Source organism: Odocoileus virginianus, chromosome 12 (genome assembly GCF_023699985.2).
Source record: "Odocoileus virginianus isolate 20LAN1187 ecotype Illinois chromosome 12, Ovbor_1.2, whole genome shotgun sequence".
Classification (NCBI taxonomy): domain Eukaryota; kingdom Metazoa; phylum Chordata; class Mammalia; order Artiodactyla; family Cervidae; genus Odocoileus; species Odocoileus virginianus.
Window position 1 is genome coordinate 27,466,368 of NC_069685.1, and position 13,730 is coordinate 27,480,097.

Consider the following 13,730-nt stretch of genomic DNA (forward strand, 5'->3'; position numbering starts at 1 on the left):
GCTAACATCTTCACTTTTTTCACTCTCTTTCACCATCTCTCTTCTCTAACAATTTCTCTTCTAGTCTTACAAGCTCTATACGAATCACCATTCAGAGTTCACTGGTGGTGATAGCAAGTTTAGGCAATCTAAAAAGAACAAGGTTAGTTTCATTATGGTTATATTTATTTTATCTTTTTATTCTGGATTCAAACTGACAGGGCTCAAATTATGGATCCAGTCACCTGTGTGGCTGTAGATGAATAATTTAATCTCCTTGTGCCTCAGTTTTCTCACTTATAAAATAGGGATAATAGTACCATTCTCACACAGTTGTTGAGGGGGATTTAAAGGAGCTAATACTATACAAAGCACTTAGAGTAGGGCTTGGCAAATTGTGAGGACTCCATAAATATAAGCTACTACTATTTCTGTGGCTGTCTGCAACTGTCTTCTAAAAGAGCTTCATACAACAAAAATATGGTTTTTTTCCTTATAGGATTTCTTATATCAAATTTCTTAAAATGGTACCATAAGGACACTGGCTGGTCAATAATTATTTGCTAGATATGATGATAAAGGAGAAGAAAACAACGACAAAAAACAGATGCAGAATCAAAACCTTAGTATGAAATTACAAATTAGCTTTCATCACATTGCCTACTTAACAGTTTTGTGGTATGCACAGCTTCTCTCCCTCCTCTATCCTCCTTTTGCTACTTTGTTTTAAAAGCTAAGAAATAAAAAGAGGATAACAAAACACTTGGTATACAAATTTAAAAATAAAACCATCAAGCAGGAACAAATCTTTGAGGAAGTCCTTCATTGTATATTCACATTTTTGTTTTCAGATTACCCTTAATGTAAATAATATTAATCACACTGTCCACTAAAAATGCACTAAAAACAATTAAATTGTGCATTAAATTGAATTCCAACTACTTAAGCATTATAACTAGGAAAGTAATATTTCCAATGATCTCTCCTTCCCTAATATCTCACAAAGCTCTTCCATTCAGAGTCAGACCTTGGAGAAGTTACTCCTTGACCTTCCCCAAGACATCAGAACTGGCACATGGGTCATCTGCATCAACGTACTCATAATTTTCAGCTGCATTTTCAGTGCTCCCCACCCTGTGGCCCTGGGTGTAGAAGGAAAATTAGGAACCCCATATATTCACTATTCCTCTCTCACCTCCTAACCTGACTATGGAATTAATGTTGGGGCAGCTGTGGTTTTTTTCTAAAGTCAGCCCTAATTGGACCAACTCATATTTGTCTCAGTCGAATTCACCTCTACCCTATTTTATTTATCAAAAAGAATGCCCAACTCAAGGTGGAAAAAAAAATCACAGCTAAATGTAGGTTTAAAGCTGAGGAGACTTGAGATTGAAAAACTGCCAGTTCTTACTGCTCACTTACTCACATGAGGGTTTACAGCTCCTGAAATCATGCCAGGACTTTGAAAATGAAAGCTTGCAGTTAGAAAACGATGGCTCATGACAGCGAAGATCAGTCATGTGATAGGCCAAGCGTTTTCCGTCATTGCCTTCTTCAATCAGACAGAGCTCAGAAACAGAGGTTAATCGGTCAGATAGCATCCACAGGGGCTGAGGGCAGCAGAATCTGGCTGCAGCAATTAATCATTTAATTGCTTTCTGATTCACTTTAAATGTCTTTTAAAAAGATATTAAAGAAAAACATTATTGGAAGAACATTTTAGACTATTTAATAAAGATCCAATATACCCTTTGTGAACCAGAAAATAAATGGATCTCCAGCTAAACTCTGTTCAGGGCTTGCTTGGGCAGCACTTACTTACACAGAGGAAGGAATGACAGAGTCTCTGCAGCAGGCAGGAAAAAAAAAAAGCATGTATAAAAGCACTTAGGAAAGAAAACATGGGTATAAATAAAAATAGGCTTTTTGTTTGTTTGGCTATTGGTTTTTTCTGGCTAAATAGTAGGGTGTGTGACAGGGGTTGACAGGAGAGCCTAGAAACACAGTAAACTAAATTTTTAAAGGGTCTTGAATGCTGAGATACAAGAGCCCGGACTTCAGAAGAAAAAAAAAACAAACACCTGATTTGATCTACTAATTAGGCAATGGGAGCCGCTGAAGATTTCTGAGCAGAGAAAGCAGCACATGTTGGGAACAGCATGAACTGTGAGGTTCACCAACCCTAGGTTATAATTTCTAGCCATGACTCTCATTAGCCAATATGGATAGAACCTCCCAAGCTGAACAGTAGAAGTAACAATACCATTTCCAGGGTTACTGAAACATTAGATACGATATATGTAACACCCCCCCCCCCCCCCCCAACCAAAGCTTAGCACATAAAAAGCATCCAGTAAATGGTGTTAGCTATCTTCCTGCTATGCTCTGGGTGGGAAGGTCAAAGGCGAAGAGGTGGAAGGAGGGAGACCAGAGAGAAGAAAGTCTAGACAAGACGGAGTACAGGCAAGGAAAGTGGCAAAGAGAAAACAGGACAGACTCTAAGGAACACAACAAAGGCAGTGCTCAAGGAAATGGAGACCAAGAAAGATTAACTTGCTCAGTGCCGTTTGACAACGACTGGACATGACTGAGAGAAGAGAGGAAGCCGGAGAGACTCCAGGAATCTGGCTGAGATAAGCAACACACAGGTTGGAGAGATGCAAACTTCTACGAGGTCCAAAATAAATAATACATGTAAATAAATGCCGAGCACTGAGTTTGCATTTCTAGAACGACTACAGAAATAACTGTAAACATATTTCTTTCTGCAATGATCCCATCTGAATTCCTAATAATAAGAGCTGCCCTGAGAACAATTTTAAAATTCACAGGGCCAGACGATTTGGGTCATGACATTATGCGGGGTCAAAGACCAGTCAGGGTCGTCCTCCCACATGTCTTCCCGACACGCTCCTCTTCACGTCATCTCCACCACAGACATGCCACCCTCTCCTCAGGCTAGCTTCACTGCTGTCACTCACTCTATGATCCTCTCAGCACAAATAACTGTCTGCTCTCCTCAGGCCCAACTGCCTTCCTCACAAGGCTCTGCTGCTTGGATAACAGGTAGAGAAATACCTGGTGCTTCAGAACAGCAGGGCAGCGCCTAATAACTCACACACCTGACATTTTCATTACACACTGCATTAGAAGTTTCTTCAGGAGGCAGCCTTAATAATTTTGCACCACTCTGCTCAGTGGGGATTAATATTACTTACTTACATGTTTGGGGCGGCAGCCACTCTTTCAGCACAAGCTTCAATCCTCATCTGGGTCATTGTGGGTTTCAGCCCTGTCAGCTCCATGTAATTCACAAAGGGATCGACCCATGGACGCTTCCCAGCCTGCAGGACACACAGGGGAAACTTTATAGTATATATAAATGAAATTTAATACTGCAGTATACCTTTTGGGATGTACGCCTAGCTTGTTAGAACATGTAGAAAAGCTGACAAGCCACTTTGCGTCTTTTGGAGGCCTCTGCTTTGCACCGGCTGGCCTAGAGAAGCACAGGATCAGGCTGTCTTCCCACTCACTGCCTTCATGCTCTCCCTACAGGAGTGTTCCCACCTAAGCTTGCTCTGGAACATTTAGAAGTTTTAGTTAGACTACAGTGTTTTTTTGAAGTTTTTTTTGTTTTGTTTTGGACTGTGCTAGGTCTTAGTCACTGCACTCGGGCTTTCTCTAGCTGCACCAAGCAGGAGCTACTCTTCATTGTGGTGCGGGCCTCTCCTTGTGGTGGCTTCTCTCGTGGCTTGGCAGCTGTGGCACACAGGCTCAGCTGCTCCAAAGCATGTGGGATTTTCCCAGACCAGGGGTCAAACCTGGTCCCCTGTGTTGGCAGAGGGATTCTTAGCCACTGGACCACCAAGGAAGCCTTTTTTAAATTTTTAAAAAATTTTGGCCACACCATGGGGCATGCAGGATCCTAGTTCCCTGACCAAGGCTCAAACCCAAGCCCTCTGCATTGCAAGGCAGAGTTTTAACCATTGGACTGCAGGAAAAGTCCCTTAACTTTATTTTATTCTTAACTTTAAGACAAATGTCATGCTGACTTATCTCCAGTTAATGATGTTATACTTCCTGTGCAACCCAATGGCCTCCAGAATAACAGAACTCCATACATGTACAGTGCTTTGTAGGCAAAGATGTTTTATGTTTTACAAAAGGAAGTGGGACTTGGGAAAAGGGTTGATGACAACACAAGAAGGCCAAAGGTTGCTTAGAAGTCAACCCATCCAGGTGGCGCTAGTGGTAAAGAACTTGCTTGACAACACAGGACACTTAAGAAACACGGGTTCAATTCCTGGATTGGGACAATCCCCTGGAGAAGGGCACAGCACCCCACTCCAGTACCCTTGCCTGGAAAATCCCATGGACAGAGGAGCCTGGTGGGCTACAGTCCCTGGAGTCACACAGAGTCGGACACAACTGAAGTTACTTAGCACACGCGTCATAGAGAGTCAAGTGTTCCTTCTGGATTCTTCACAATATTCTTAATCCAGGAGCACTTGGCATCGGGCACTAAATGTGCTATTTGCACAGCTGACCCTCTGATGGTGTGCAAATGGTTTTCTTTTCATGTTACTCCTAGTTCTGAGGAGTGCAGATTGATATCTACTGTTAAGATTTCTACCTTTTCTTTCCTCTGTATACCAGAGTAATATTAATGATGGACATCCACTATCCACATAGTGCTACTTATGTCTCTTTTACTTCTTGGTCACCATGCTGTGAAGTAAGGTATTATTATTACTCGTAATTTACAGATGAAGAAACCGAGCCTTACAGAATTTAGATAACTTACTCAAAGCCAGACAGCAGTAACTGGGAAAACCAGAACTCAAACCCAGGTTTCTTTTGTGCCACAGTCAGAGTTAAAAATCATAATAACTCACTGGAACAATGATATCCACAAATGAGATTGTAAGAACATTTACTGGAAAATTCTGGCTCGATACCCACAATAAAGGGGAAAAGTCTCAGTACTTACTGCTATGAATTTGATTCCACGTACATCTCTGAGTGTATGATGACCTTAACTGTTTTAGGAAAAGCTACATCAACTCTGCAATATTCATTGACTTCGTAGTCTATAAAAGGCACACAGCTAATTAATCACTGAATGGAGGAGGCTGGGTATCAAGAAGAGTGATATATCCACTTCTCAAGGTACCTACAATCCAGCTGGGTAGACAGGCCCTAAACACATGCAGTGTATATACTGAGATGATATCAGGAAAGGCATTGCAAAGATTCATCACCAACTTAACAATACACAGCAAGAGTACTAGGGTGAGTCAGGCGAGGGAGACTCCTCTCCAAGCAGGAGGAGTCAGAGAAGACTAGGTAGGAGAGATGGGAACCAACAGAGGGGAAGCATCTGGTGAGGTTGGAGATTGCTGGTAAGTGAAAGCTGCATCCAGGAGAAGTGAGAAGATATCCCTAGAGTGAAGTTGAGGTCTCCTCATAACGACAGCTTCATGTCATTACCCCGTGCTTGACTGGAATGCAACATGAGTCCAGAGAGTCAACACTGACAGTCAACACTGTCACAACTGCGTCCCTTAAAGTTCATGAGCTGAATTTCATGAAGCTCTAACTGTCCCGTGTCACTATATTTAGAGGCAGGGCCTTAAAAGAAGCAATTTGGGTTAAATAAGGTCAAAAGGATGGGCCCTTAATCCAATGTCCTTATAAGAAAAAGGAGAGACACCAGAGCTGCTCATGCAGAGGAAAGACCACGTAAGGACATGGCAAAAAGGCAGCAATCAGCAAGCCAAGGAGAGAATGCCAACACTGTGATCTTGGACTTCCAGCCTCCAGAACTGCTAGAGAATACATTTCTGTTGTTTAAGACACCCAGTCCATGGTCTTCTGTTGTAGCAACCCTGGTAGACTAATTACACACACCTTCATGTATTTCACATACCACTTCTCTGCTTCTCTATACTGCCCTGGATCCAGCGACCTGGAGTAGCAGGTTTCTAAACCTGTGGGCCACTCCGTGTGATTATCATGAAGACCTCTGCTGGAATGCTTGAACAAGCTGAGGATGATCTAAGGCAGTGCATCTCAAATTCCCCATGATGAAGAACCAGTTTTCCCCCATTCTTTGGCTGATGGCTACACCATCTTACTATGCTTGCTAAGTAGGCAGCAGCAGCTACAAGCAGCTCACCGTGTAAACTGAACAACTCAATAGTGTCCCCTGATCAGGTGTGTGGATATGGCAGCTAGACAGTGGTGAGCTGGTAAATGTTCAGCACCCAGGGTGTGGGGGAGAAGGAGTCCTGATCTGTGGCATTTGCCCATTTGTTACATAAAAATACTTCTTGTCATGACTGATTCCAAGCTACCAATCTGAAGTTACTGAGCCACAGAGATAGGAAGGAATGCCTGTAACTGGCTCCCTCCAGCTGGTACCACCTACCTTCAGCCCATCACAGCAGCAATGTACAGATACCAAAAAGTTTCTACTTATTGTCATTTTTGTACTTAACTCCTTGCAGAAGGCAGGTCACACTTTGCATAACACTGACCTAATTTTTTTAAGTGTGGGAGTCCCCAAAGATGTCCCCTAAAGCCCATCAGCTCACTAATTTTACTAGTGTAAATTCTGGACCCACAAAGTTCTAAAAAAGTATTTTCAGAAAGGGCCTATTAACCCAAAACTACCTATGAAAAAATGACAGAAACTCAGCTCTTCTCTCTTTTTTTCTTCCCTTCATCTATTATCTAAAGATCTTCTCCCTATCTCTTACTTTTTATTTTCCCTTGTCCTCCCTTTCCTAAAAGAGTGTTCTTCCTTCCGAAAAGACAGAACATTTCCTCTGTTCTCTTTAACATTATAGTTAAGCGCAACCTTTCCAATGGTCCACTCTCTTTCTCCTACAACTTGGCTTTATTGTGGGGATGAAATCCTAGTCTTTGTTATAAGCAATGAAGGGATAAATCCACTCAGGCAATTCAAGGGTAAAACCAAAGCAGTAAGCAGATTTAAAGGACCTATAAGATTAAAGGCAGAAAATGGGGAGTTATATTAGTCCTCTTTATCCTTGCTTTCCCAGAACCAATTCAGCTTTGCTCTTTTTTTCTTTCTTTTCAAACACAGAGCCAAACATTAGTAGAATAGCCAAAGCCTGTGGCATACAGAACAGTGGCTGGAGTGAGAGTGACCAGCACTGAAACCCAGACGAGACGTAATTAGGGCTGACCTTGGGAGGTGGCCATGAGAATAGAAACAAAAACACAGACACAAGTCATAAAGCCATATTCTTGAGTAAAATCAACAAGATTGGACCACGGATTAGAGATAGAATAGCAAGGGCAAGGGAGGAAGATGGTGCAAGGCTCTGAACACTGACTGCAGCCAGATGAGTCATCCTAGAGCTCGGCTCCAATTGAGTTACTCAAATGAGAAAAACCTTTGGATGGCTCCAAGCCCACTGCACATAGAATGAAGTCTAAATTCCTATATAAGCACTGCCACAATTCTGTGCTGAGTTATTAGCAAGCTTGGACTCATTCATTCAAGGGACATTTATTGAACAGCTATTATGTATTATGCTGGGTCAGAAATCAAAAATGGGGGAAAGGCACAGTTCCTGACTTTGATGAATTCAGTGCTTAAAGGGGGTAACCTTCAAATAAATCAATTCACATATGCTCAAGTTCCATTCACAATGTTCCTCTTCATCTAAAACCCGTTTGTTTATTGAGTGCTCACTCTATGCCAGAGACTGCTCTTGGCCCTAGAGACCCAGTCAAGTTATTTCTATTCATTTCTCAATCAGACCTGTGGATTATTGATTTGGGATTTTCTGCGTGGAGAGCTGAGGCCAAAGAGAACCTCAAAGGGGAAAGACTGAGGAAGAGGAAGAGAACCAACACCAGACTCTTAGAATAATGCCTACAGTTCAAGGATTAGAAAAAGGGAGAAGAGCCAGAAGTGGCCAGAGGAGTAACAGAGGGCAGAGAAAATCGAGTCATAGAAGCTGAGTGTGGAGAGTTTCAAGAATAAAGAAGAATCTGAACTGTGTAAAATGCAGCTGAAAGGCTAAGAGAGAGAAGACTGATGAAGGAACCAATACAGACTCTCACTTCAAGTGATAGAGGGAAAGAAGTCTGTGGCGAGGGACAGATCAAAGATGGACAACAGAGCAAGGGAGCGCTTTATAAAGACTCTGGGGCAGAAAATGGGAGGGTACAGAAATCATAGACACAAGTGAAAAGGTTGACCTTAGAGAGAAGAGAGACAATTTTTTCCCCAAGACCAGAAAGAAGGACAGGACAGAAGAATATCCAGAGACAAGGGATAAAGGAAGGACATAGGGGGACCCCAGGGGTGTTTGAAGTCAGACAACGCCACGTTTGGACCTCAGCTCTTCCACTTATTTTTTTTTTTTTTTTGGCCCATGGGATCTTAGTTCCCCGACCAGGGATTGAACCCATGCCCCCTCCAGTGAAAATATGGAGTCTTAACCACTAGGCCACCAGGGAAATCCTTCTTCTACTCACTTTCTGCATCGTATCAGGCAAGTTGATCAAGCTCTCTGATCCTTGGTTTCTCCATCTTCTTATAAGATGAATATAATAATGCCTTTCTCATATGGTTGTTGTGAGAATACACTGATAAAATATATGTGCCAGCAAGCTTCCTCCTTGCCTTATCAGCTAAGGTACATACAAGGTCATATGAATTAATTCTATTGACTCTTCCCCCATCTGCTCATTCAGCACTGTAGCCCTCTGCCAAGTACTCTTGTAAAAGTGCTCACAAGTGAGCCCACCTCACTGAGCTCCAGGGGGTCACTGAGCATCTGTTGTCCCCACACTGCTCTAGCTAAGGTCCTGGAACAAACAAGATGCCAAATCCAAACACGCTGCCTGGCACTACAGTCTTGATGAAGCAGACTTTACAGCTTTTACTTAAGCCCCCTCACCAAAGCATCCTCCACCAGTCTCAGTCTGGGCCGGATAGAAACCCGAGTGAAAACCACGTTGCTGTACCTTGAATTGTCCCTCCTCTCTTATGACCAGGTTTGAGTCAGGCTCTGGGAGTCTCTCTATCCTTCATGTGAATACATTTCTGGTAGGCCCTCTCCATTAACTTGCTAAACACCTCCTGGTATGTATCAATCCTAATCATCTAGATTACATCTAGTAGACCCTGGCGTACAGTACAGGCTCAAGAAAGTTAACTCCTTCTCCCTTAACTCACCTCCACAGTTTTATTTATACTTCTGATTTGTAGTGTCCTTTCTCCCATCCTCAGTCATATCTGGGTTTGACCGAGGTGCACAAAGACTTGGTTATAACTGCACAGTGGTGAGCTTGTAAATGTTTAGCTTCTTCTCCATGAGAAAAAGCCAGATTTTGTAGTGTTTGCCAATTTTCATGCTGCAAACACTCCCACGCTAGTGGGAGAGAACCTGCCTGCCAATGCAAGAGATATAAGAGACTCGGATTTGACCCCTGGGTCTGGAAGACCCCTGGAGGAGGGCATGACAACCCACTCTAGTATTCCTGCCTGGAGAATCCCACGGACACAGAAGCCTGGCAGGCTAGAGTCCACAGGGTCACAAAGAGTCAGACACGACTGATGCGACTCAGCACACATGCACAAACACTCCCACCACGGCTCATTTCAATTTACCAACATGCCGTCAACCACCTTGCAAAACCACTGAACCGGTTACCTGGGAATCTTGGCTAGTAGGATACTGAAGCAATTCTGAAGTTTCTGCCCATTGAATAAAGTCCCAGGTATATCTAGCTACTGCTTTGTAAAGACGACGTTCCATCCCACCTGCATTGCAATGGGAATGAACTGTAAAGGCACCAAGTCTCACTTAGGGATCTTCAGTACTTTTATGTGGTTTGGGAAGTGATTGTGTTTAAATGGCATTTTGAGGGAAACAGACACACCCTGATGGGTGAAATCTCAGGGATGATCAGTGAACAAAAACACTGTCACCGAGTAAGTAAACAGTGACAAGTTTATAAGATGCTGTTGGCAGTAGCTGGATTTCTCAGTGCTGAACACTTGAGTTGGGCATGGCGGGAGCGGCTGGTTAGCCATTTGTCAGGCAAAGTCAAAACAGCCCTCCAGCTACAGCACAGACGGCAGACTGCAGCTCGTCAGCATTTTATTTATGACTCTTAATTAGCAAGCAAAAAAGGAGGGAAGAAGTTACCGGCTTGGGATATACATACTTATATATTTCCCGGATATTGTCTTTGTCAAAATAACGTAAATCCCCATGACCCCGAGAGGTAGATATAAATTTACATTATATAGACAGAAGACTCCATCCTGGAAGGTAAATATAATTATCCTAATCTCACCAATGAAGGTTCAGAGAGGCAAACTGACTTTTACAAGATAACACAGCTTGAATGCGAGACTGACAACTTTCAGACTCTAATGCAAAGGCTCTTTCAGTCACGTAATGGTTGGCTCTTATCTCGCACATCAGAGTTACAGTCCACTGACTTGGACTGAAAGAGCTGAATACCAAGCTCACTACACTGGTGAATAAACTTCATATTCTCATGGTTAGAATTAATTCTTTGGAGGGAGGGGAATTATTGAGGGGAGTGAGAAACAGGACAACTGAATGAGTAGGTCAGCTTCCTGCCTGCTTTTTGAATAGCCTGGGGTCTTATTGTGCAACCAACAGAGTCTAATCAGGTATAGGGCAGAAATAAAGAGTGGGACCTCACAGCCCATGAATTTAAAGTGACTCTGCTCTATGGAGGTGTCTAAGCTGCTGGGCCTCCAAGTGATTGTGAGGTACAGGAAGCATCATAAACAAGAACAGACCTGGCAACTATAAACACAGAGGACTGCTTACCTCAGCCATCTATTTACAGATGGCATTCAGAAAGGAGTGCACTGATTGCTTCTGATCACTGAGTTGAGCCAGAAACATTTACAAAATGATACTTACATAATAAATTTAAAATTTTATTGATATAAATCATCTTGATTATGAGTTTAAAATTTGAAAATTATTTATTTTTATTTTTAATTCCTGTGAAACCAAAAAAACCAAAATGTTTCTAGTGATTCTCAAGGGTTCCATGCCTCAATAAAGGATGAATTGGAAGTTGGCAACTTGGAAGCCCTCTGAGGAGCTGTGTAGGTCATCGAGGCGGTCACGGGCATGTCTGGTTCTCTTATCCTGCAGGCACAAGGATGGACTGAACTTCTTTATCCCCCTGAAGATAAGCATGGCCACAAGACATGCTCTAGCCAATGAATATGATCAGGTATAAAGTGTGTTGCTTTCCAGGGGCCCGGGGGAGGGTGGGGCGGGGGAGACTTAGTTAAGAGTTAGGGCACAATTATCTACTCTCACTCCCTCTGCCGCAGAGGCCCCGCAGAGCCTGCTGAGATGACAGGCTGTCTGCTATTAGGACCCAGGGTCACTCAGACAGGCAGAATCTGTCCTGAGTTTGGAAGCTATCCTCACTGCAGCGTAACTTCACCTATCCTACTAGGAGAGAACTGTTTGGTGAAAGAGGAAGTTAACTAAGAGGAAATTAGTGGGGATCCCTGGTGGTCCAGTGGCTAAAACCCGTGCTTCCAATGCAGGTGACCAGATTGGATCCCTGGTCAAGGGCTTCCCTGGTGGCTCAGATGGGAAAGAGTCTGCCTGCAGTGCGGGACACCTGGGTTTGATTCCTGAGTTGGGAAGATCCCCTGGAGAAGGAAATGGCAACACATGCCAGTATCCTTGCCTGGAAAATTCCATGCACGGACAGAGGAGCCTGGAGGGCTATAGTCCATGGACTGGCAAAGAGTCGGACATGACTGAGTAACTTCTTTTTCTTTCAGGAAACTAGATCTCACATGCCACAATGAACAGTTTGCAAGCCCCAACTAAAGATCCCACATGCTGCAACTAAGACCCAGTGGAGTCAAATAAATACATAAACATACAAAGATTTTTAAAGTAATAAGCCAAAAGCTGAAGATTCTTGGACATTTTCAATCTCATCAGAGGCCTGGGACTCTGAGTGCTAAAAACTCATTATCCAGGGTGTTCTTCTTTCTGAACGATCAAGAGAAGGTAGAATTCGGTCAAAACAAATCTGTACCTTCAGGTTTCCAAACAGATAACTGGAAAGAATCTAGACTTCTTAGGATCTAACAAAAACTCTCCTGAAACTAGAAGTATCTATTGAGTGCCCACTCTTTATATGATGTTTGACATTGTGGGAGATGCTTAGCAGTAGAGAAGCCTTTTCTTTCAAGGAACTTACAACCTAATTAGTGAGTTCAAACTGAACATCAGGAAACATCAACTTATATTTTTTTCTTAAAAAACTTCAGGTAATGATAAACATGATGCTATGAAGCAGTGCAATCAGTGACCAAATTCACCATACATGAAAATCCCTATAGATGGGCTGAAGGAACTCTATCACCACTACAAACCCAACAGTAGTTTGCACCCTACTTTATCCTCACATCCACTGTTAATGTACTGTCAGTACCTTACAGCTGAGACTGGTACAACTGGAAGAATCAGAGAGGATATTCAGCTTTCAAGGCACACAGCAGCAGAAGAAAGAGTTCCTCAAATTCTTGGCAGTTTATAACCAAAAGCAAATAAGCTGCCTTGTGAGGCCTGCCTCGTTTGTAACAGTGAAGAGACTAGAGGAAGGCTAAGGCCCAAGACCAGTAAACTGTAGCAGCTACCTGGCCATCACACCCTGCACGCCCCCCTCACCCCTGCTCCAGATGACTGGCAGTAACAGGCAAGGGTGCTGCCAACTCACTGGGAAACATGTAAGCTGCTCACTGCTCATAAGTTATGGCACCCAGAGGTAGCCCTCGAGAATCTGCCTTGGGATTAAAATATAAGCCAGATCTTATTAAGAAAAATTTGATTATAACAAGGAGACTGGTACCTAATTCAACCACACCCCTCCCCTCCCTCAGCCTGGCCCAAACAAACCTGTGCTGTACAAAAATCGCATGACATCATGGTTCAAATAAAGGTTCTATTTCCCTTTCTCCAAGTCTCCGGAATCATTGAACATTGAATGTAAAATACCACCCTTAAGATCATTCTCCAAGCTGCATGACTGAATTCCTGCAAAGAAGAAAAGAGGTGAAGAGTTCACCTTTCACTAGAGTTTGAGTAACCCACCAGGGCAGCAGTACCCTGACAACAGGACATCCAGCATTGTGAGGCCTCAGAGAACAATGCCGCTCCTTCCCTTGTGTGGAGGAAAGGACAAAATATCAGTCAGTGCCTTTCACATCCACAGCTATCCTGAAAGGAATGTCGGTGCCTAACTGTCCAGGCTGAGGAGCACCCTAAGAGGTCTTTAACAAAGATGACTCGAGGACTGCCAATCACAGTCTGGCTCATTTATCACGAGGTGGATAGGCCTCCAAAGCTCAATCCACACAGAGACTATGTGCTTATGTAATCAAGCCAAGGAGACTCCCCCCTCTCTCTCTCTCCCCGGCCCCCACTTCCCTTCCTCCCTTCTCTCCCTCCCTTCCTTTCTGTTTCTGGAAATTGAATGGGAAATACAGGGAATATGGTCCTTGAGCTGTCAGTGGGAACAGAAACTGGAAAAATGTATACAGCGAGCACACGTCATGTAGGAGAACTATGAAACAGAGGGTATGAGAGTGCCAAGGTTGAGACCAAAGAAATAAGCTACTGAAAAGATGCACAGCGCTAAAAGCCAGGCCAAGTTGGTGGCTGTAGTTGTGATGGACA

At 43.3% G+C, this 13,730-nt stretch overlaps 1 long non-coding RNA gene across 1 annotated transcript in view; it reads right to left on the reverse strand.

Annotated features, from left to right (window-relative positions):
* Positions 1 to 3,203: 3,203 nt before the first annotated feature.
* Positions 3,204 to 13,730, reverse strand: part of LOC110146226 (uncharacterized) — a 105,012-nt gene continuing 94,485 nt past the window's right edge. Inside the window, exon 3 of the long non-coding RNA XR_011490531.1 lies at positions 3,204 to 3,323. This is a non-coding gene — a long non-coding RNA (uncharacterized lncRNA). The remainder of the gene's footprint in view (positions 3,324 to 13,730) is intronic.